Below are 21,317 nucleotides of genomic sequence, written 5' to 3'. Positions count from 1 at the left end.
TTTTCCCATTCAAGATCGTTATTTAGTCCACGATGGAAAGTGTTGAGAGAAAAGATCCTGAATACTTCTCTCTTTTTACGGATCTTTTCTCCGCCTCTCTCATCGGGGATGGTTATTTTCTCCAACACTCGCCATCTAATATCACTAGGGGCGTGTTGGAAATCAACAAAGTGCTTTACCAATGGGGCTGTCATTTTAGATGTATTTATAGCCTATTTATGTTCAGTAAGGCGAGTTTTGATGGCTCTGGATGTTTTGCCAACACGGACATAAGATCAGATAAATAACATTTCTGGTGTTACAATTCCATAGTTCCTTGGCTTGAATTTTAAAGTTGTTAAACATCATTTCTTCTCCTGTCAGGATGTTGGTACAAGACAGGCAAGATGAGCACCTAACTGTGCCTTTTATTGGGTTCTTGCCATCAATGGACTTCTGAATGAACGGACAGTTAGTATTGGTGGCCCTATATCGAGAGTGAACAATTAAGTCTTTAATATTTTTATTGCGGCGATGAGCAAAAAGGAGTTTGGTCATATGCTCCTGGTTTGGGTCAATATTCAGGAGGTGCCAGTTGGAATTTACAATTTGTTTGATTTTGGAGTCAAGAGTAGAATGTTTTGTAATACATACTAATTTAGATTCTTTATTATTTTTGATGTTATTTAGGAGGTGGTCTCTATCAAAGTAATGTGCTCTTTTATAGGACTCCCTCACCAGCCGGTGAGGGTAGCCTCTATTTAGGAACTTCTTCTTCATTTCATTAGCTTGAGCATCAAAATCTTTGAGATTAGTACAATTCCTTCTGACCCTGAGGAATTGGGAAAAAGGTATACTATTTTTTTGGCATCTAGGATGGTAACTCTGGAAGTGGAGAAGCGTATTTCTGGCTGTAGGCTTGCTGTACAAGTCCACTTCCAGGCTGCCGTGATTATGTTTAATGAGGATATCTAAAAATTCAACTTGGTTGGTGTTTGTATGTGATGTGAATTTTAGATTAATATCTGTAAGGTTAAGCCATAAAAGAAACTATCTTAGAGTCTATTCCCCATCGGTCCAGATAAAAAAGATATCATCTATATATCGGTGCCAATGGGAAACAGACTCATAAAAGGAGGCCACTTCATTATAAATAAATTTAGCTTCAAATTGGGACATGTAGATATTAGCTATTGATGGAGCTACCGAAGCCCCCATACTAACTCCTTTGGTTTGGAGGTACAGGGAGTCACCAAACTCAAAGACATTTTCTTTTAAAACTAAGTTCAGACACTCATGGACAAACGGTTTAGAGCATGGTATTTTATAGGTTTCTATGAACCACATGACTGCATCCAATGCTTCTAGTTGTGGTACATTACTGTATAATGACTTGATGTCCTATGTTACTAGGATATGTCTGACCGGATCAAATGGCAAGTTCTCAATTTTTGAGATAATGTCTCCGGTGTCTCTAATATATGAAGTGGTAAGAAGGTTGAAGGGACGAAGAATATTATCTATGTATTTTGAAATGGCTTCAGTGGGTGTGCCTGTGGTGGAAACTATTGGGCGGTAAGGGGGGTCCTGTTGGTTTTTATGGATTTTGGGGATCCCATATATACAGGCAGTGTTTTTCTCCGAATGGTTAAGGTAATTACATTCTTTGATAGTAAGAATCCCTAGATCTAAAGCTGTAGAGGTCATTTTTTGTATTGACTTGATAGTTCGTTCAATGGGATTACTATGAATTTTCTTATAGAAAGTTTGGTCATCTAGCATTTTACGCATATTTATCTCATAATCTTTGAAATCTATCAAAACAATACCACCACCCTTGTCACAACTTTTTATGACAAGGGTATTGTCATTTTTGAATGTTTGTAAAGAGGTGAATTCATCTTTGGTGATATTATAACGGGGCTTAGGGATCAATTGCAAAGTCTGTTCTAGGCGTTTAAGGACCACTTTTTCGAAAATTGCAACTTCTGGGCCTACTTGTTCAAGGGTAGGTGTGAAAGTTGATGGTAAAGAGACTATGTTTTCAATTCTATTGTCGGAGTCTGCAGTGGCCTCATTAGAAAAAACTTTTCTAACCTAAAGAATTAATGGATATCTTGGTGTAATTCAAAAATATTTGCATTGGTATACAGGACAAAAGATAATCCTTTTGACAATAAAGGCATACCTGCATAGTCTAAATTGTGAGAAGATAAATTAAAGATGGGGATTACATTCCTTTTTTCCAGTAGTGTTTGCTTCGTGTCTCTAAATACTGTTGGGGGTCCAATGAGAACTGATGATTCTGGTAGTTGCCTCTGGGTTGCAGTTGGAATCTCACGCGTTGGCGACCCCGTTTCATACCACGCTGCCCTAAAAAAGGCTGGTGGGTATTTCTATGGTTATTAGGTGGATTAAAGGGGTCTTCCTGTTCATGAGAATTGGAGCTGCTTTCTCCGTCTGATTCAGATGTATCTGAAAATGTATTTATTTTCTGAAATTTTGAATTATGTTCATTTTGATAATGATCTAATTTATAGAAATGTTCACTGAGATAAGGGCAAGTTCTTTCAAGAGTATGAAATCTTTTATCTTTTGCTAGTTTGTCAGATTTTCTTTTAGCTAGGTATTCTGTAAAAGAGGTTATATCTTTTTTGACTTCTTCAAGATGTTTATCCGCCTCTTCTGTGCTAGTTGATTTTTTATTTTTTCTTCTAGATCTTCTATTTCTTTTTTCATATTGGAGGCAAGATCTTTGTAAGTTTCTATTATTAAAATCATAAGGTCCCGGGAGCATCTGTACAGTATGACTAATATATTTTTTACTCTTTATCACCAGGTACATGAGGCCATACCTGACAAGAGCGAAGGCCCAGGACACATCATCCAACCTGGGGATTGAGTCTTGGTGAAAAATTTTCAACGGACTAAGAGCCTCGAGCCCCGCTGGACACAGCCCCGTCAGGTGTTACTGGCCACCCGCACCGCAGTGAAAGTAGAAGGTCAAAAGAATTGGGTGCATTCATCGCAGGCGTGTCCCTCTGCTTCTTCCCTATGATCAGTGGGTGAGGGAAGGACAAGGAGACTCAGAAACAGAAACAGTACCGAAGTTTGTCCCATTCAGCGATGCCAGACTGCATTCTACATCCACGGAAGCAGAGAGTGACAGCATACTGAAAGGAAGGGTGGAACCCCCCCTTAACTCTGCTCAACACCAAGAACAATTGTTTCCTGACCATACTGTCCCTACTTCCAACCAACTTGCGCTCCCAAGGAAGGCTTGCCCTTGACTTCGCCAAGTACCTACAGGCTGTAGGTCTGTGATCTTCCCCGGCTGAGAGTAGTGCTGTTGTGTCAGACTAGGTAAGCTATAGGGCCCTTCGCACCTCCGCCCAGTGAAGCAACCACCAATTAAAGACAGCACTAGAGGTCCCTGGCTTAGCACAATGGCAGCCGTCCAAAACTCCCGAATCCGGAAACAAGATGTTAGTCTTCGACATAGTAAATGCTTCATGGCCACCCTGGTGACGCTGTTTGTCTACAAGAAACCGATGGTCTTATGAACATTGACATTTCTTAAAGTATTTGCCACTCAATGGCAAAAGGAGGGTCTGAGGAAAAGTGTTCTTCTGATCGGCATCATTTGTACCGAGACTCCATCGCTTTTTCATTGCCATCTCGTGTCAAACACTTCCGCACAACCCACCTGGTCGTTTCTGCTGATGCCTGAGGAAAATCTAACTAACACGACAACAGCCATCTTGCAGCCTGCATTTCTGCCCAGGAACTGTTGCACACCCAACCCCCCCTGTTCTTGCAGTTCAACGGAAAGCCATGAGACACTCATGCCCTGTGTTAAGGATTTGTTTTCCATCTCCTGCTCCCAGCCTGGTAAACATCCCTGACACCGTGATCAGGTTATCTGGACAATGGTCTGACTGCTGGGCCTTGATCAGGGTGATTAAACAATGACCTGAAAGACCGGACTTTGATCAAGGTGACTAAACAATGACCTGAAAGACTGAGCCTTGATCAAGCAGATTGAACACTGATTTGTGTACCAAGCCTTGACCAGGTCACCATCTACAAACGTTGTCTGGATCTGGTTATCAACTACAAACACTGCCCTGATTGCACAATGAACTAACAGCCAAAAGACTGAGATGAAAGGCTCCTGTGCCTCCTTTTACTACGTATGAAGGGTATGGAAGGCTTGAACGGTTCCCCGTCGCCGAGACCCAGTAAGTGAGTTAATCTGGTTCTTCACCTCCTCTTCCACATGTCCTTACACTCCGTTTATTTTATTTCTCTTTCCACAGCAGATCTTACCTGCAGTTGTTTTTTCTGTCTCTGGGTGGGCCTGTGCACAGCCTTACCTGCAGGTGGCACAGCATGTCCGGGGGCTAGTGCTGGTGCTCCCCATGGTGAGGCATACACGTGGGGTAGGTTCACTACTGCAATGCGTGACACTGCTCAATGTGGGCTATGTAGGTGAAAAACTGCCATGGCCCATGCAGGTAAGAGCGGTGGTTGTGGTGGTAAATTAATTATTTATTTAATTTTCACTCATGGTCATCTGTCGAATACCCCCCAACCCAGCCACACCGCTCTTACCTGCATGGGCCGCCCCTGGTGAAAACACCAGCATACATGGTGTGGTACCCTGGGAGTGCCACCAGGTGGCACTGTGCTCTTCCACGTGCCCTTGCTGTGATGGTGTTTGGCCGCTACTTAGGGTGTAGCCTTGCACCCAGCAAACTCCAACTCACCCTCAAGAGGCTTTGTGTGGCCTCCTCATCAGGCCCACAAGGAGCGGCGTGTGTGGTGCTGGGCCCGGGACCTGCTAATGCCAGAGGCGTCGCCCAGCTCATCACGCCTCCAACCAAGGAAAGTGCTGTTGTCCAACAGCCACATGGATCACAACCATCCTCATCACTGTGTCAGATTGGTGGGCACAGGATCTCTGTAGGCCGCATACTATGCTTGTTGATGATGCCGAAAAAGGGCACACATACACTACATCTCATGTGTTCGGAGGAGTGACCAAGAGCGGTCACTCCTCCCTTTATTTAATCCCTCAGGCCACGCCCAGCTCTCGGGATCAAGGTGCTATGTTTTAGAGTAGAGGCCAGATGGCACTCTACAAATGTGGTGCACTGGAAGCAGCAGCGAAGATCGATGTAAAAATGTCTTAGGAACTAACAGGCACATACAAAATGAAAAATAAAGTTTGTGCAAATAAAAAGTAATTTATTTCTGTGTAACTATATACATATTGGCACAGTTTTCTTGGCACTGAACAGGACTGATTTTATGGTGGATGGTCACAACATGCACAATGAAATGCCATCACTCACATTAAGTTGACTCAATTGCTGAAGTGGGCTTACCCCGTGCCCCATGTGCTACACTATAGAGGGAATAGTCAAAATGTGAAAAACAGATTAACAGACCAATGGATAAAGAAAGCTGGTCCAAAGTCCCTCATTATAAGTAAATTACATATGATATTTAAAAGAATAAAAATAGCCTGGCGAGATGGCTAAAGCTTTCTCTATCGGCCAGATCTAAAAATGGGCTAGTCAATTCAACTAACATCATCTTTTGCCTGAACCACATGACACATAGAATGAATGACGCCCCAAAGCTAGCTTAAGGATTTTCTGAAAATTACATATTTTGGGACTCACTGTGCAGGATAAATTTCAACTTTTTCCTATTGTCAGCCAATTCAAGCCCTTCTGGTACCAAGTAATATAAATTATACACTTAAATTGTAAAAAAGATGGCAGGCAAAAACTTCTGAAAGAGCAAACTGCCCAGCATCCGCTAGTCAAACAGTAGCAAAAGGATGCTTGAGCAAGATTTCATAAACCTATATCTTTTTGTGCTAGCATTAATATTTTTGTCATGAAAAATATTAAATGAAAGTCAGTGTCTAACCTGCCTGCCCTCAACCCTTCTTTTAATATGTAAAAATGTATATAGTGAGTACTCGACCCAAAGGTATTGGAGTGCTCTACATGAGCACAAGTTACATTAGACTAGGGCACATACATTTTTGGTAGGCACAGGGAAAGTAAGGGCCAGATGTAGGTCAATTCAATTTATCGAGTCCTTAATAGCGATTATTACCAAATCGCTATTAAGGATTCTCTACATTGAATGTAGGTAGGAATCACTAAAATATTAGCAATTCCTTAATGTTCCTTAATAACGAAAGGCAAATTGAGATTCTCTAATGAGGAATACCTACCCATTCATTCCTATGGGCTAGGAGGCCCTTAGGAATGAATGGGAAGATATTCACTATTTGCGATTTGCTATTAAAGAATCGCAAATAGCGGGAGCGATTTCAAGGGTGCCAGGGTGTCAAAAGGACACTCTGTTGCAATCCTGAAATGTGCATGTGTGCACAAGTGGTGCACACACATGCCCTACGGGCATGAATGTGTGCCACATGGCACTTTAAAAAAGCAAAAAAGTGTTTTTTTAAATGAAATTGCTAATTACCACCAACTTGAAGCTGGTAGTAATTAGCGATTCCTTAAGGCTAACGTGCACTTTATTTTGTGCTACTTACATTGCATTTAAGGAATCACAATTACCAATTCCTTAAATGCAAGAGCAAAATAAGGAATCGCAATTTTGCGATTCCTTATTTTGCTAGTAGGTTTAAACTCACCCACATTGCTCCCAGCCAAATACTGGTCGCAAACGCTGAAATTCTGCAAAGTTCAGCGTTAACGCGATTTGCCCAAAGTCGGCAACTTCAGCCATAAAGCCACATCCCTCTCACCCTTGTACGAAGAACACAGTAAGGGTCACTTAATGGGTGCTTAGTGTGTAATATTATAATAAGGCGTATGCACTTAGCACTTGAAATAAGTCTTGCAAAACCTATTGGGCTGTGAAGGCTTTAATCTAGTCACTAGTTTAGCACACTGTTATAGAAAAGCTTTTTTTAAAAGCTTTTTCTAATTATGCATGTGTGTTGTACCATACACCACACATATAAACTTTGAAAGTTCTAAATTGTGTTCAAGCTTAGAATTAATACCTAAGCTAGGCATGACACATGCACCCTTGCACTATGGTGCAAGAGTGTGTGCGTAGAGCAAGATTACTTAAAGTGTGGGAGCACCGGGGATGGCAGTAGGAGTGCCATATCTTAACACATATGGTACTATTCTGCTGTCACCCTTTCACACAACACAGCAACTTTGGGTACTGTGTTGCGTTGTATGAGTTCTATGGAAATCGGGTCTGACTGTTTTGCCAGACAAATTTGTTTCTAATGAAAAAGTCTATCAAATGTGCCCAGTGTATTAAATTATAACACACAGCTTAATAGTGGTTTGCTTTTATTAACTTGACACCGTGAAGCGACTGGAATTGTGAAACAATATTTAAATGTGAAGTGCACAGAAGAACCAGACAACATAGAAGTCAAGCTGTACTCCACTGATGAGACCAACATAAGCTGAAAGTTGTTTGAGGTGGCATATTTTTCTACCCAGAAGGGACCTGACCTGGCAGTTTGGACTAGACTCTTCCTATTGGAGCAGGACCAAGGGTAATTCCCTATGGCTGGATTCTGTCTGGGGTGGCATGTTAGGTAAAAAAGAACTGACAAACTGGGATGAAGCCCAAATAATAACCAGTAGCTACATTTACCCATCAATTCTTGCTTTCTGCAACATCTGTCATACCAAGTGATATATAGAACACAAAATCTGCTGTAGAAAGCACTATATAGAACTTGATGAAATACAAAGGTTCAATAGAATTCATTGGCGTTTGTACAAGTGCCTTCCCCCCCGATCTATTACATACAGTGAAAAATATTTCACTCTTCATACACAGCAAGAACTTATGTGATGATAGAGTGTTTTAAAGGCCAGAAGAAAGTGAAAGTTGATGAGCTTTCAGCAGGGTCAGGGTGTTAATGGAAAGGTGAGGTGAAATGCAGGGAAGTATGATACACTGGATTCTGGTATAGTGGGTTTATGCACTGACAGACTCGACCTGACAGACAGATGAGGGTGACAGAGGACCAGTGAAGGTTAACAGTCAGGTGAGGGTTTTTGCAAGACCCTGAGGCTTGTCCAAGGGCTTGCCAAGGATGTCTCAGAGGCGACAGAGCATCTCTGAGGATGGTTCTGAACTAACCTATAGTTGGCTGAAGTCAATCTTGGGATCTTTTAGCAGGGGTTGGGTGTCTATTAGGACCAGAAGAGGGTGTGGGAAAGATGGGAAATGACATAATGCAAGGGCCAATTTATGGCCCTTGAAAGCCAGCAAACAATTGTTGATAGAAGACTTGGAGCTCCGTTAAGAGCTGATGGATGGTCTATTAGGGACCAGAAGAAAAACGTTTGAAGGTAGGAATGCCTAAAAGGTGACATGAGGTAGCAACTGACTGGGGTAAATCCAAAGTTCAGGCCGACCACAATGGAGGGCAGGCCGGCTACAGGACCCACGCACGGTCTTCTGAAAAAGTACGTTGGATAGAGCAAAGTGTCATTGTCGCAAGTATGTTGCTATGGTTCTGATTAACGCAGCCAAATCGATGCATCAAAGTCGAGCCTCGCAGGTCGGATCTGGGATCGACACTGCATCCTTGTCGAGCCGCACAGGGATGTCTTCAGATCGTCACTGGTTTGGCATCGAGGGTCACAGGGCCAGTGCCTATCCGCACAGTGTTGACGATGCATCTGTTTTGTAGAAAATCAGCTGCAGAACCCACTTCTGAGGCCCAGGACTGGAGGGGGCACCTGAGGCAAGAGTAGGACTCATAAATGGCAGGTGGCAGAGTCCAGCAGCTCTAGCAGAATTGCAGGAAGTTTTTTATGTCCCTGAGACTTCAGAAAACAGGAGGAAAACCATCGAGCCCTCGGAGTCACTCTGGGTTCAAGTGTGATGGATTTAGTCCTTTCCTCAGCACGGCCAAGATCAGAAGGCAGGAGGGCAGCTCAGACAAGCAGAGAAGAAGTTCCTCAGAACAGTCAGTCAATGCAAAGTGGCAATCCTTATAGCACAGCAGTCTTTCCTCCAACAGATTTCTTTCCAGATTCAGTAGTGTACGTATTTGGTAGGGTTAGAGTCCCAATACTCATACATAAATGTGCCTTTGAAGTGGAGGGGTGAATTCAAGGTGCCTTGAAGAGCACAGGCCCCATTTCAACCCAGCTGCTTGCCAGGCTATCTACCAGTGGTAATCAGTGGTTTGTGCGGGGACAGGACACATCCAATTCAGATGTAAGTGTGAGCTTCCTCTCCCCTTCCTGCCCAGGAGGACTCTTAGAATGTATATGAGTGCATATGAGTGCTGTGTTACACCCACTCTTTCTATGTTTGTGACTGTCTACAGCGATTGTACAAAGTGCAGCTGTCACCAAGCCCAGAAATCAATTGGAGACAGGCCGTAGGCACATGTCCAATTTCTAAAAGTGGCATTTCTAAGATAGTAATCTCAAATCCAACTTTACCATGATAGAGTATTTGTCATTACCATTCCAAAGATATGAAATATGATTTAGCTACTTCTTTCTAATCAGAAACTACAGCTTTAAAGTGCTTTAAGAAATTCCCAATGCTAGCCTATGAGAGGAGTAGAAACAAACTTAGCTGTTTGTTACTACCAGATCATGTAAAACTTAAAAGTATGTGTCCTACCTTTTATTTATACAGCACCCTGTGCTTAGGACTACCTGGAGCCTACCTTGGGGGTGACCTATGTGTAAAAAAAGGGAGTCTAATGCTTGGTAAGGGGTTTTAAATGTCAAGTCTAAGTGGCAGTAACCTGCACACATTAGCCCTGCAATGTCAAGCCTGAGACAGGTTTGAAAGGCTACTTTTGTGGGTGGCACAATCAGAGCTGCAGGCCCACTGGTAGCAGTTAAAATACAAGCCTTGGGTATATGGTATACCACTTTACAAGGGACTTACAGGTAAACTAAATATGCCAATCGGGTATACACCATTGTCACCATGTTTAGGGGGAAGCACATGCACTTTAGCAATGATTAGCAGTGGTAAAGTGCTCAGAGTCCTAATGTCAACAAAAGATACAGCAAACAGTGCAGGTAAGCAGTTAAAACATTGAAGACCACCCTAAGGATGACAAGTCTGTCTCTGGAATTCCTAACTTAGGATAAAGGATTTTAAATTTCAATTTTAAAAATGCCGCATTTCCTATCTCGGCCATTTGGTACCCGTAGCCTGTCTCTGGGTCACATTACTGGGTGTGGTTGACCGTTGGGCTCTGTGTACTCCTCTTAGACAACCACACACAATGAGGAGCCTAGGTGTGATTGGATAGGACATCACTGGCAAGATGGGAGGGAGGAGCTGGACCCATTGACCCGGTCAGGCGCACACCAGATAACCACAGTTAGAGCTTTCTGCTTTATAATGTTATCCTCAATAAAATCTTTTAAACTGCATATCTCCGGGTCTACTCATTGGATTCTTGTCATTTTGTTCTTGTTTACTAACTTGGTATGGGATCCTTTGTGTGTGGAGTTTTCATGTTATTACTGTTTAAAGTGTTGCACTCAATTTTTTGATTGGTTGATAGTTTGGTGGCTTTGGACACTTTGGACCAGCCGCCCATGGGTCCCACACCCAATTCAAATATCAATTCACACTAAGGGCCTGATTACGATGTCGGCGGTCCCGACTGGCTAATTACTAGGCGACCGAACATGGTTCGGTCGCATACTCCCATTTCTCAATGGGAGCTTGACTGCACCTTTGTGGCAGGCAAGGTGTCTGCCACAAGGTGAAGCAATCAACAGGGGGCACCTTAGGTGCACCCTCAGCCCCCAACCAGAGGCCACACAAACAAGGGGGCTATGCTTGAGGCGTGGTTTCAATGTCGGACAGGCCAGAAGCCATGCATCGTAATCCCAAGAGTGAAAAGGTCCGCCCTTTGGGATTACGAGCTGGCTCTGACTGGCCAATTGGCTCCATGAGCCCCTCGTAAGCGAGCGGGAATGACCAGCCGGTTTACTTTCCGACCGCCAACATCATAATGCGGCGGCAGGAAAGTAAACTCAGCAGCCCATTACGATGCGGCCAGGAAGTCACCGACCATCGGTGAGGGATTATGTGTGTTTGTTCCTTTACTTACAGACTGGTCCTTTCACAGAAGGCCTCAAGGTTGTCACACTGTAAGTATTCAGTGTGGTTTGCAACTGACCAAGAGTTGTGTGCACCTTAGATTGTGCATACCACTTGGGTCAAAAGCACTAGGTCCTGATGAAAACCTGGTAGTATCATGCACAGGATGAAACATGTAGACCACCACGATCACTTTTTTAGGCAGGGACACCTTAGATAAATTGAATCCTAAATTGGTGTCTCCCACTTGTTTTTAAACATTGCCTTTTTGCTCCATATTAAACTTTTAGGGAGTTAAATAATGACAATTTTCAACCTCACCTTTTCACTTACTTTCACCACTGATGTGAATATTCCTGCTCCTCTGTAATCAGGTGTTGAAGCACACCTGAGTGGCATTCAGCTACTCGGTGGGGCTCCAATGATGAAGCATGTCACCAACTAGGTTGATGAGTGAGGGGTCTTCTTAAAAAAAAAGTCTTTCCTTCTTTCTATAGGTACCTTCTCATCTCATAGATATTCTATATCAGCGGGATTACTCCTTGGAGGTTTGCCAAATTATACAATTTGAGTATAACTAAACATAAGTTCTTGAGGAACCTGGTGCTCTTGATCAGCCTAGAACCCCACTCTACCCTTTAATGTTGTGTATGGGCAGAAAAGGTATTAAAGCCAGGGCTAAATTTTGTCCTTTACTATTCTGGTGGAGAATGTGGTCTACACCAGAATTGTCCCCCTATGCTAATGTGATCATGTAAGTCAGCTCCCAGGAAATGTCCAATAAGATTTCCTGGCTATATAATGTGATGGGGTTGCTGTCTGACATTGGTCTGAAAGATATTTAGGATTATACTACATCTGAGTTTTTGCCTCTAATGAATTTGTGAAGACACATTACTGGGAATGGGTATCCCTGTATGAGACTATTTATTTATTTATTTATTTCGATTTATATAGCGCGTTATAACCCAGGGGTCTCTAAGCTACTGCATCCCCTAGTGGGCGGCTCACAAGAGAATTTCTGGATTTTAAATAAGCCTGTATGCTGGAACAATATTTAGATTTCACCTTGGTTCCAAGCAATAGAAAGCTTTATATCCAGTTTAGGATTGGAACACTCCCTTTTAATACTTTTAACAGTAGCTGGCAACCCAAGCCATTGTCTACTGTGTTATGTCATGCTGCAAAGCTGCTCCACGAGCCACGTGGTTAAAACCAATTTGTAGACTGCTGGGTACTCACAATCATGTATCAGCCCTATGAATGCTAAGATCAGATCTCAGACCTTTATTTGCATGTGCTGTCGCTAAATTCTTAGTGCGTATGTAGAGCATCAGGAGAAAGTGCAAAAAGCTTCCACTGATTCTTGGAGGAAAGGTGGTTGGGGAGAGGTTTACTCAAGCATAGTTAACCCAGACCTCTCAAAGTGGGGTTTGAGGTGATTGACTTGCAAAACCCTTAAAGGGTTCCTGGGAGTCTTGAGGTCCGCCAAGTAGGTGGTCTCACTTTTGAATTTGAATTTAAAAACATTTATATAGCGCTCTGCTACCATGCGGTTTCTTGGCGCTTTAGGATTGCGAGGGGGATGGCAGGAGCGGAGGGGGATCAGACCTTGTAGGCTTGGGAAAAAAGCAGAGTTTTAAGACCCTTCCGGAACTCTATGTAGGAGGAAGTCAATCGGAGTTCTGTCGGGAGGGAATTCCAGAACGCAGGAGCGAGAACTGCAAATTTTGTTCCTCGGGCCTTTTTCTTGCGAAAACGGGGGATGGTTAGCAGGGCCTGATGGGAGGAGCGGAGCTCTCTGCCAGGTGAGTAGGGTTTGATGGCGGAGCAGATAAACTCCGGAGCGGTGCCCATTTTGGCCTGGAAGGTGGTGCAGCCGAGTTTGAACAGGGCACGCTCTTTCACCGGCAGCCAGTGCAGTGCCTGCATTAGGGGGGTAGCCCGATGGAATTTAGGCAGGCCATGGATCAGGCGAGCCGCCTGGTTCTGCACAAGCTGCAATCGGCGAATGGCGTAGGCTGGGGCACCATTGTAGATGATATTACCATAATCAAGGCGCGAGAGCACCATGGCCATCACTATGATTTTTAACGCAGGCAGGGAGAAAAAGCGAGAGATCTTCCTAATAGTTCTAAGGGAGAAGAAACAAGAAGAAACAACTGAGGAAACCTGAGAGTGAACGGAAAGTGAAGGGTTGAGGAAAATGCCAAGGGTTTTGACCTTGGGAACAGGAAGCGGGGGGACACCAAGTGAGGAAGGCCAGTGGGAGGGGGACCAGGGACTGCAACCACCTCCAGTCAAGACTAACTCCGTCTTGTCTGGATTGAGTTTGAGGTGGTTGCAGTTCATCCAGTCCTGGATGAGCAACATGACGGACTGGACGTTCTGGGAGGAGGAAGGGGACTGGGAAAGGTTGAAAATTAGCTGGAGGTCATCGGCGTAATTGAACACCGTGACCTCGAGCTGCTGTAACATAAAAATTAGAGGGTAGATGTATAAATTAAACAAAAGAGGGGAAAGTGAGGAGCCTTGGGGGACTCCACAAGCAACCCTGCGAGGAGCAGCGGTGAAGCCAGCTAGGTGAACCGCCTGAGCCCTGTCGCTCAGGAAGGATTTAAGCCAGGCGAGGGCCAGGCCCTCGATGCCCGCCGCCTTGACACGGGTGAGAAGGGTGGAATGGTCCACCGTGTCAAAAGCGGCGGACAGATCTAAAAGGATGAGGGCCTGCTGACGGTTAGTGTCGATGCCCTCGCGTAGGCTGTCCATCACTGAGGTCACCACCCTCTCGGTGGAGTGGAGGGGGCGGAAGCCCGCCTGCCTGGTAGAGAGGCAGTGGTTGGCTTCCACATAGGCGCTCAGGGTGCTGGTCACGTGGGCTTCTAGAACTTTACCCAAGTAAGGCAGGAGGGAGATGGGGCGATAGTTGGAAGGGGAGGAGGGGTCTGCACCAGGTTTTTTTAGAATGGGGATGATGGCCGCGAATTTGTGAGCAGTGGGGACCGCTCCGTTGCTGAGCGAGTCGTTCAAAAGTGTGAGGGGGGGGGGGTGGGGCAGTTTAGGAAGATTTCTCTTAAGATGTAAGCAGGGGCAAAGTCAAGGGGGGAGCCTGACTTTACCTTGTGAAGCAGGGGGAAGAGCGTGGCCTTGGTTAAGGGGGGAATGGAAGTGAGTTTAGAGGTGATGACGGGCGGGGAAGGGTTGGTAAAAGTGGAGGAAGGGAGAGGAATGTTGGCTTTAATCTTAGCGACCTTGTCAACGAAGAAATCGTTGAGTGAGTCGCAAAGCGGTTGGGAGGGGGGAATGGAAGCCACAGCTCTATTAGACGAAGCAAGTTCGTGAACTGTGGCAAAAATCTCCTTAGTTTGAGATTCCGCTGCCAGTATCCTGTTGGAATAGAACAGGGTCTTAGCATCCAGGATACCCTGCTTGTATGTCTTAAGCACGGAGAGGTAGATGGTTTTTTTTAGAGGGCAGTATTCTCTTCTCCATACACGCTCTGCTCTGCGAGCGGCCAGTTTCATAGCCTTGAGGTCAGGGGTGAACCAACGGTTAGCGGCGTGAGCTCGCTTAACCGTGATCCGCCTCAAGGGGGCGAAGTCTTCGCCAGCACGGGTCAGCCACCCATCGATCATGGCCAACTGATCCGGGGCGGCGAGGCCGGAAAGATCGGGGCAGGCGTTGACTAGGGATGAATGGAAGGATGGCATGTCTGCCTTGCCCCATTTCCTAACCCAGGTGTTCTTGGGAAGGGAAGGTTTAGCCACTGGGGCTAAGGCAAGGGAAAAGGAAATTAAAAAATGGTCTGACCACGGACAGGGGGATATAACAGGGGAGGAGCTTTCTCACCTCATAGGACCCAGACGAACGGTCCTGCATGACTCCGGGCTCTACAGACTCCATCATCCACACTTTTTGGCAAGGCTGAAATTGACCAGGGTGCCATCTGGTCATATAATTGTAATATGGCCTCATAGCTGGCTTCTAGATTCACCTTAGCTTGCTTTCATAAGTGCGTCATCTGGGTACTGCAGGTCAGCATGTAGCTGACCACATCCTGGTGGGTCTTCTTGGGAGCTTGTTCCCGCCTCTTTTTCATCAGACTGAGGGTTCCTCACACTGGGTGTCCATAAGAATCTCACAGGGGCTGAAGCCAATCTCAATCTAGGTACCTCCTGGTATGCAAACAACAGGCATGGCAAGAGAATGTGAAACTTCTGCCTCAAGGGCTCTGACATGCCCATGATCATGCCTTTAAGGGCCTTGTATAACCTTTAAACAGGCACATTGGTTTGGGGGTGGTAAGGAGTGGGGAACTTGTAGGTTACCTCACACTCCTGACACATGGCCTTCATGTACGATGAACGAAGCTGGTACCACAGTCCAACATAACCTCCTTGGGAAACCCAACATAGGTTAATATCTGCATCAGTCGCCCAGGCCACTGTGGGTGCAGTCCCCATCCTCAAAGGGATAGGCTCCATGTACTGGGTGGCATGGTCCACCAAGATCAGGATGAAGCTGTTGCTCATAGATGTCTTGGTGTCCAGAGGCCCAACGATGTAAATGCCGACCCTTTCAAAGGGGCTGCCAATAACAGGAAAGGTTTCAGGGGAGCCTTGCGCTTCCCTCCTGACTTCACACTTGCCTGCCAGTTAGTACATGACATGCAGAAAGCATCTGAGGCCCTCCTCATCTGGGGCCAATAAAAGTGGGTGACAAGCCAGTCAAAGATCGTGTCTTGTCATAGATGACCAGCCAGGTAAACATCATGAGCCAGTCTCAGTAGGTAGACCCTGTACCAATGGGGAACCACCAACATACATGTTTCCCTGTGCTCAGGAACCATAAGCTCACTAAATGGGAGGCCATTCTCCCAGTAGTTTAGGTGATCATCACAGGTGTCACCAGCTGCCTGGGCCTGTCATCATAGGCCCCCGAAAGCGGGCGCTCCGTCAACGCCTTTCAGAACTCCTCCTTGCTGTGACTTCCTTACTTCCCTTCCCCCAACACTTCAAACAGTAACACAGTGAAAACACACCACAAAAGGAGCCCATAATTGAGTTAGAGAGCTAGAGTTATTTTTTATAAGTAAAACAAGAACAAAACAACAAAAATCCAATCCGTCGAACCAGAGATATTTATTTTGAACATTTAGTTAAAAATAGTAGCAAAAGAAGTAAAGCAACAGTTATGGATATCTTGTCACACCATACTGGGACAAAATCACAAGTTCAGGCCGACCACTATGGAGCATGGGCCTGCTACAGAGACAGGTTAGGCCTGCTGAACAAAATACCTTAAATCCTGTTTTGCGGAGTGTTGTGAGGATCTGCTTCCTTTGAATTATTTAAGTGTCGGCCCAGGGAGCAACATATATACATTCCACAAGAGACTTGGGAAACCAAAGGCTTGTTGGCGCCACAATGTGTGACATTTGTTGTCTGTCCGTGCACACAAATCCAATTTGCAGGGCTGTTTTCCATGATGTTTTTAGATTTGGAAAACAATTAGCAAAAAGTTAAGATAAGAGTCTGGCATTTCTTCAACCATCTGATGATGACCCCCTGTTGTTTTATTTAAAAGGTAATGAATGGCATATTATTCCCAAACATAAATACCAATTATTTGTTTGCTTTGGAAGGGGAGGGCTTGCGAGCTTGGTGTTTTTCCTGAGAAACTGAACTGGCTAGGGCAGTCTTTATGAAGGAGGCAGGACGGTGTGACTCGGCGGATGTAGTTAAAGAAAGGAATGTGAGAGCAAAGGGGAAGCCTGTGAGGATGGATGGAGGAAATGTATTAGGACATGTGAACTGAGCACTGGATGAGAAGGTGTGGGGCCACTGCACTGCAGAGTGGCGAGGGCAGAGCATGGGAGGAGTTGGTAAATGGACGGCACTGGGTAATTTTGTAGGCCTGTGACTGCAACGGGCATATGAGGAAGCACTATGAGGGAGCATGATGAGAGAGCAGGGTAGCATGGAAAATTCAAGGCAAGCAGGCATTAATCATCAAGGTGGGGAAACTGGGTGATGGAGTAAAGAAACCGCAAGGTGAGGAGTGCACTAAAGAAAAGTCAGCAACGGCTACAGGGAGGCGCAGAAAATTGGCAGATCATGTTGAGGGCAAGGCATGGAGGTACATCAGGCTGCAGTGTTACCAACATACCTGGGCGAGGGCAGCTTTGCTGTTGAGATACTTACTGACTGCTGAACTGCTTACCAACTTCTCCTCATCTTCAGTTTGTTCCCTGAATATGAATACTGTGAATTCCTTCAATGCTGCTGCACGGGTCGAGGGGCCTCTGTGGCTGGGCAACTCTTCCCAGACTCTGCCATCCACCGGCTGCAGCAGGAGGACACCGCAGAACAGTCTTTGTAGCCCTGCTGTAGACTTTTCTTTCCCTTCCTGCTGCCGTGTCCAATGTCAGCTCGGAGCTCTGCCGATCGCCTCTGAGTTCAGGGTTCAGCGTGCACAAGAACATGAAAGGAAACTGTGTCAGAGTAGGTCACGAATGAGTAGTCAGTCAGGAGCAGTGCCCTCTGATGGGGTTACCGACATCAGGAAGTATTGGAGCAATGACTGAGCACCTGCACAGAGATTGCTATGGATAATAAAAAAGATTCACCATATGAGAGATAGAAGGTGCTGCCCAGCGCCACGCTGGTAAACTCTGCTCCGTGGCGGCCAGCAGAGTTTTGCAGAACTTCGCACTCTGAGCAGAGCCGCGGAGTTGCAAAACTCCGCAAACTCCACCAGTGGAGCAGAGTTTGTCACCCAGTGTTACTATTGATAGGGAACATGGTGACAATCTGGTAAGCTTTAATGTTGCTAATTGTGTAGCTTTTGTAAGCCATCAAAAGATCATCTAAAGTCCCAAAGGCAAAGAGACAATCAATGCAAAGAGAGAGTAAGGAAAGCCATGGCAGAAAGAATGAGGAAATAGTTGTGTTAATGAAGTGGATTTTCCTCAAAACATTGGTATCTGACTCGTCAGGGAGGAGTGCTTTAGGCATAAACATCCTTAGCTATCTGTGCAATAAGTAGGGGGTCTAGAAAGAAAGAAATAATGGGTAGCAGGAGGGATTATCAGATGAAACAAGTTAAATGAGGTTACAATTAAAAGAATCAGGGGGGGACTGAGCTTTTTAAATCAGAGTACACAATTAAGGCGATACTAAGGTAGGTCAAGGTAGAGCACCACTGAGGTAGGAAATTGCCAGCCAGCTCCATAATTAAATTCTGACTTCCCAAGAGCTTCCTCTCAATAGTTACATTTTACCATGTACCCGCTGCTGAAAATGGAGTTTGGAAGGGAGTTTTGAGATATTTAAAGGACAGAGGCCATCAGGGTTAGATACTTCAGGTCTTCCACGATTGTCTAAGTGATAAGAAGTGGGAGTTAGGGTCGAAGGAAGGGCAGGGCACATTACTCCTGTTTATCCAAAACCTTTTGCTCAGTTGTTCCATCACTGACGTTAGACAGTAGCCCACTATTGTTTCTGGAATTTACGGTCTTATGCTAATGCTGGACAACTCCTAAAGATATCTTACAATGTGATCCTTTTGCCTCACACAAGGATTCCAATTAAAAGCACTCACTGTGACATCTGGAAAAATGCTCTGTATAAATTCCAAAGACTTGTAGCATTTATTCTCAAGGCACTGCTGCTAAATATTTTTGTCAAACATTGCTATTCTATAATCTCTTGCTACTAATGTTCATGTCTGTGGTGCATGTTTGGGTATTGTTCTGTGCTGTCAACAACTTCAAAAGACCGAAATTCAAAAGAAGACGTGACATCACACATCCCGTTACCTCAGATGGCATCACCCAGTTGACTCCTTGACTCACTACCTTGAGCACCTCAACAGCCTTCCATTGACTACTCTGGGGGCAAACAAGTGTGAAATAAAGAAAGAAAGCAAGACTTTTAATGCAAGATTAAAGATGAATTCCCAGATCAGGGATAGCAACCACAGTGCGTGGGTTAGCAACTGGCATGACAGCTGTAGCACCTGATACCCTGGTTACATCTAATGTGTGTGCTGCGCTGTGATGGCAGCATGGTTAATAACAAACTCATGCCCCATAACCTATGACAAGAACAAGGGGCTCTCGCGCAAGTGGTCCACTGTCAACCCAAATTCCGTCTTATAACGGATTTTGACCACCAAAACAAGACAAGTCTTAGACTGCCTGGAAGACAGGATAAACCCACCTACTATGTTACCAGCCTTCACTGCAATAATTGAGACCATTAATGCAGCTTTATCTAGTGAACAGAGAATAAGACCTCGAAAGCAAAGTACGTGGTTTAACAGTGACTACTCACAGTCCCGCAATAAACTTGTTACGGGATTGAAAAAAAAACCTGAGATAATTTGGTGGTAAAACAACTCTGATTCGAATATAAACAGGTGTTAGGAAGACGTAAATTAGATATAAGAAAAGAAGCTTGGGAACACCTGCACGTAGCCTGTCAAAGCAAAGAAACAAGACTCTTTTGGAAAACTGTTAACTCTGACTTTTTCAACAGCTCTCACAATAGTAGCATTGATGTTACAATCATGCCTGAAGCGTGGGTGGAAAATTTTTCCTATTTATATAGTACCAATGGCGAGCAGCACACCAATTTAAACTTTAGGGCATCAGAGCTGGCTTAGCCAATGCTTGATGAGGTTGAAAGGGCCCTAAGCCAAACAGTGAAGAACAAGGCCTCTGGCCATGAAGGAATCCCAGCAGATCTGTTTCTTGCTAACCCTGTTTTATTTTCCCTCTGTTGACCAACATCTTAGGCTATGTAGCATCCCAGGGTCCTTGTGAATTATGAAGGTCTGTGATAATAGTACTCATTTTTAAGAAAGGGAATAGGTCTGACCCAAAATGTTATCGGCCCATCTCACTAACCGATTGTACCTTTAAACTGATGGGCATGGTTATTTTAGAGCGGTTGGAGGCCTGGATAACTGTTAGTGAGAAATTCTCAGATATACAATATGGTTTCAGGGGGGCCTGGGAACCATCTTACAGTGGCTTAATCTGCACCTAGTTATGAGCAAGTATGCAATAGCTAAGTCCAGGGGCCCGATGTAGGTAAATCCCATTTACCGAATTTGAAATACCGAATTTTACCGATTCGGTATTTCAAAATCGGTAAATGGGATGTAGGTCCCAACATCTGGAATCGTTACCGATTCCTTACAAATTCGGTATTTACCGATTCGGTAAATACCGAATCGGTATTTGCTATTGAATCCTATGGGCCTTTGAAGCCCATAGGATTAAAGTCAAATACCGAATCGGTATTTACCGAATCGGTAAATACCGAATTTGGCAAGGGTGCAGGGGGTGTCACTTTGACACCCTCTAGCACCCCCAAAACGGGCATGTGTGCAATGTGGCACACAGACATGCCCTAAGGGCACGTCTGTCTGTCACATGGCACATGTGTACATGCACAGATGTGCATGTACACAAGGGGCCCGATGTAGGTAGCCCTTTACCGATCGGAATCGGCCGAAAATACCGATTTTCTGCCGTTTCCGATCGGTAAAGGGCTATCGAGATGTAGGGGCACATTTTCGGTAATTTTACCGAATCGTTATCATTACCGAATCGGTAAATTCACCGAATCGGTAATATTTACCGATTCGGTAATGATAACGATTCGGTAAAATTACCGAAAATGCAATGTAGGTAGCCAATGTTCCATCAGCACATGGCTTACAGAATCGGTATTTTACCATGGAAAACAAATCCATGGTAAAATACCGATTCTTGTGTACATGCACATCTGTGCATGTACACATGTGCCATGTGACAGACAGACGTGCCCTTAGGGCATGTCTGTGTGCCACATTGCACACATGCCCGTTTTGGGGGTGCTAGAGGGTGTCAAAGTGACACCCCCTGCACCCTTGCCAAATTCGGTATTTACCGATTCGGTAAATACCGATTCGGTATTTGACTTTAATCCTATGGGCTTCAAAGGCCCATAGGATTCAATAGAAAATACCGATTCGGTATTTACCGAATCGGTAAATACCGAATTTGTAAGGAATCGGTAACGATTCCAGATGTTGGGACCTACATCCCATTTACCGATTTTGAAATACCGAATCGGTAAAATTCGGTATTTCAAATTCGGTAAATGGGATTTACCTACATCCGGCCCAAGAATCGGTATTTTACCATGGATTTGTATTCC

The sequence above is a fragment of the Lissotriton vulgaris genome, chromosome 6 (genome assembly GCF_964263255.1).
Source record: "Lissotriton vulgaris chromosome 6, aLisVul1.2, whole genome shotgun sequence".
NCBI lineage: Eukaryota > Metazoa > Chordata > Amphibia > Caudata > Salamandridae > Lissotriton > Lissotriton vulgaris.
The sequence above is the reverse complement of the archived record's forward strand: the minus strand, read 5'-3'. Positions refer to the sequence as shown.